This window comes from Perognathus longimembris, chromosome 20 (assembly GCF_023159225.1).
Source record: "Perognathus longimembris pacificus isolate PPM17 chromosome 20, ASM2315922v1, whole genome shotgun sequence".
NCBI lineage: Eukaryota > Metazoa > Chordata > Mammalia > Rodentia > Heteromyidae > Perognathus > Perognathus longimembris.
The window spans coordinates 832,703-837,074 of NC_063180.1; the positions used below are offsets into that span (position 1 = coordinate 832,703).

At 42.5% G+C, this 4,372-nt stretch overlaps 2 pseudogenes; one reads left to right on the forward strand and one right to left on the reverse strand.

Annotated features, from left to right (window-relative positions):
- The first annotated feature begins 267 nt into the window (after positions 1-267).
- LOC125338896 lies at positions 268-1,781 on the forward strand (annotated as a pseudogene).
- Positions 1,782-2,786: 1,005 nt separating this feature from the next.
- On the reverse strand, positions 2,787-3,473 carry LOC125338820 (annotated as a pseudogene).
- Between the last annotated feature and the right edge of the window lie 899 nt (positions 3,474-4,372).

Consider the following 4,372-nt stretch of genomic DNA (forward strand, 5'->3'; position numbering starts at 1 on the left):
ATATTATTTGCTTTTCTCATTTCTCCCATTTAGTCTTTTGTTATCATGATGTTGTGGGTTTTTGCTTTCTTTGTGTGATGCTTGAGTCACCCCCAGTTGTTCCTCCACTCCCCTTGGCATTCTTGGCCACTGTCATTTCTTCACAAGACCTTCCAGCTTCCCTCTGTTCTTTCTGTCCTGATTTGTGGATGCCCACCTCCTCTTCCACAGACACATACTGGTCCCTGTGGTTATCATGGGATTCAGAAAACAAAGTGTGGACACAGGATGTTCAATGCTGCTGCTCCTCCAGCTGTGGAAGAATGTATGTGTCTCACCACCATGCCATATTGCCCCTTGTATAGCTGCTTGGATTTCTCTTTTCATAGGGACATCTAACTACCAGGCAGCCAAGCCTGTGACAGGACTGCAAATGTGTTCCCTTCACTACATCATGAGTGTGAGGTCCTGTTCCAGGCTTCATCTGCGATGGCTTATTTTCTCCTTTTCTCTGTTTTACCCCATGCTTCTCCATGGTTTCTACCAGCCCACCATTCCATCCTGAAATGCAGCCAAAGCTGTACCTCCAAGCTCCTGTTGGCTTTGCTTTGGCACAAGGATGATACATCTGGAGGTATTAAGTCATTAGATGGACCAAGCCCCATGTTGCAGTAGGACAGAGAGGGCACAGTGCAAAGGTCACAGACAACATGAGTAGGTGAATGGCAGGTCAGCTCCATGCAGCCTAAGTCGAGTCCACTGAAACTCTCAAGTGAGGGCCATGTGGGTTTCAATACTTTCACTCTTTGATGGTTTTACCTGGTGGAAATTCTGGATAGAGGAGAAAACTACAGCTGGGAATCTCCTCCTGCTCCCTGCCTCCTACCTTTCCAGCACAAGGAGACAGCAAAGCTCCTGGGAGGATTCTAGACCTGCACCACTATAAACAATATCTACCAGTCACTTGTAGCTCTTTGCATCGTAGGGAATTCAGTTCTAGGAAATTAGAACTTTAATCCCCCAGTCATACTAGCGACATTCTTACACTTCAAGAGCTCTGCACAGAGCTGCACCTTCTGAGCACAAGTTCTGGGAGACTGAAACATATGGGAGGATCCTCACAAGAGGATCCCCCAAGAGGAAGAGCAAGATTTGAGGTCAAAATTCATTTTCCTAACAAGAGACAAAGGAGGCTGCGGCAAGAGAAGGTCACTTTGCTGTAAAGGGCATTTACCAGAGGCCAACTTCAGGAGTTTCTAGACAGGGCCCGGAAGAGGGTCAACCAGAAGATTACTGATAGTATCGTTCCTTAAAAAAAAAAATGATTGGTACAGTGCAGGCATGACAGCAGAGTCTGAGTAGCCACCCTGAGAGTCACGGCTGGACAAGCATTTAGAAAATTTCTTCCTCTATTTGACCAAGTGTTGGTCGAAAGGAGTACAGCAGAAACTGTAACCAAAGGAAGTATTATGCTTCCAGAAATGTCTCAAGGAAAAGCATTGCAAGCCACAGTAGTGGCCGTGGGATTGGCTCTAAAGGAAAAGGTGGAGAGATTCAGCCAGTTAGTGTGAAATTGGGTGATAAAATTGTTCTCCCAGAATATGGCGGTACCAAAATAGTTCTAGATGACAACGATTATTTCTTATTTAGTGATGGTGGCATTCTTGGGAAGTATGTAGAGTGAATACATCACTGAAATGAGATCATGTGAAGCTGCCCATTCCATGGAAGTTCTGAGATATTTCATCATGTAAATAATTTCCGTATCTCCCTTCTATAATAAACTGCTAGTAACTAAAATAATGAAAACATGATTGGTATATTAAATTGTACCTAGTAAGGAGTTTCATCATATTTCTGTATCTGATAGCATTATTATTTATAGAATATTAAAATCTGAGGTTTTTGTTCATTTATCCATTGACGCTGTTAGACACATGTAAGACATCTGTTTTTCATGACAAAAATGAATAAGGCAAAGACAATCTTTGCTGAATCCTACATTCAGGCAGCTGGTGAGATAAAATCCGTAAAGATAACAAATACAATAATGATCTAAGAGAAATAAATGCTATAAGACAGAAGGGCTGAGGAAAGACTGTCTCACAGAGAGGGTCTGTTTGTTGTGGAAACTTGGGGAGTAAGAGAGAAAGGGGAACTCTTAGGTAGGTATAAAAAGTGGCAGACATAACACTTGGCAGATAATGTGTACCATCATGGCACTTCTTGTTCCCATAGTGTCTGGGGGTCCTGCTCAAATGCTTCAGGTACCCCCTCAGCTAATGAAAAAAGAGACAGGACCAGTCATCAAGCAACCAATGCTAAGCCAAGAAGAGGAGCCCAGGGGAGGAGATCCATACGATATACCTCTTTCAGAGAGCACTCCACTGGAGTCTTCTTTGGGCTTCTCTCCTGATGAAGAATCTTAAAACTTTTCTTTCACAGCTTTCCTTTACTCTTGAATAAATTCACTCTGTTTATTTTAAATGGTTCCCTGCCTTATAATTCTTTAATGAGCAGAGAAAATGAATCAGTGCCCTGAGGTAGCATCATAAGTAAAAACAATAGCATGAATATGGATCTAAAGCCAAAGAGAAAAATAAACTTATTTTATTTTTACTCTTTTTGTAGCATATATTAGTTATACACAGGGGTTTCACTGTAATATATCCACACATGCATTGAGATTGAATCCAGCCCCTTTCTCACCCTTCTCCATTATTTTCCCTTTTGAAATGAATCTCAGTAGGGTTCTTTGCTGTTTTCTTTTTCTTTAATGAAAAAAACCCTTTATTTACAATTGAAAATTTAAACAGATAATCTTGGTTCTAGTCTGTGCACTTTGGTGGTCTCTTTATTAAATGAAGCAGTAGCAGACAGGGAAGCAAATCCAGGAGCTAGAACATCATCCAGGGAAAGCCTAGATCAGTCTTCACCTGGACTACATCTCCCCACTCTGTGAGGTTACCACAGGCAACTTGGGCTTATTGTGGGGGTCTAAGGGAACATTCTTCATCTTTCTCATCACCAGAAGTCCATCAGTGATTTCTACAAACACTACTTACTTCCCATTTGAAGCAGGTGATAAAGAAGTGACAGCCATTTGTACTGGGGCCACTATTTGTCATAGAAAGTGGGCCTGGAGCAGGGTGTCTAAGTTTAAATTTTTCATCTGCAAATGGCCCCTGGTAAATATTGTAGTGCTTGTACCATCTCCATTAACAAAATCTTCACCTTGACTCATGAAATCCTTTATGACTCTGTGGAAAGTGCTCCTTTGTATCTTATTGGAACTCTATCTTTTCTGAATTCTGCAGTGCAGATCTGCCTAAAGTTCTCCACTGTCTTAATGTACAATGTCTGCAAGTAGCTCAATCTTCTTGCGCCCAGCCTCCTGACCACCATTACTATCATCAATGAATAGAATGGGGTTGATGGGCTTGAATTTTCCACCGCCATGGCTCCAACCCAGGAGCAGAAGCTCCTCTGCTTTCTTATATGTGTATAAAATAAATAAGTTTTTTAATTGATAGGAAATTAAAGAGACACTTTAGATTTCCATAGTGATTCACTTACCCTTTAAGCAGTAACACAAACCAAGTGTTAGTGTATCTTTATAATCCCAGCTACTTCGAAGGCTGAGCTCTGAGGGCGGAGGTCTGAAATTAGTCCCTGCAGAAAAATCCTGGAGAGTCTTTTTTTTTTTTTAATTTTTTAAAATTTCTTTTATTTTGCCAGTCCTGGGGCTTGGACTCAGGGCCTGAGCACTGTCCCTGGCTTCCTTTTTGCTCAAAGATAGCACTCTACCACTTGAGCCACAACACCACTTCTGGCTTTTTCTGTTTATGTGGTGCTGAGGAATCGAACCCAGGGCTTCATGCATGCTAGTCAGGCACTCTACCACTAAGCCATATTCCCAGCCCCTGGAGAGTCTTATCTTCAATTAACAAGAACAAGTTGGAGGGCTGGGGATATGGCCTAGTGGCAAAGAGTGCTTGTCTCCTATACATGAGGCCCTGGGTTCAATTCCCCAGCACCATATATACAGAAAACGGCCAGAAGTGGCACTATGGCTCAAGTGGCAGAGTGGTAGCCTTGAGCAAAACGAAGCCAGGGACAGTGCTCAGGCCCTGAGTCCAAGCCCCAAGACTGGCAAAAAGAAAAAAAAGAACAAGTTGGAAATTGAGGTGTGGCTCAAGTGGTAGAGCACTAGCCTTAAGCAAAAAAGTTTAGCAAGAGTGTGAGGCCCTGAGTTCACAGTCCAATACCAACACACACACACACACACACACACACACACACACACACACACACACGAATACAAGCACCTACCTTATGTATTTGGGGAAACAAAACACACAGTTCCAGAAAAAGTGAGCAAGCTCCTGTGGCC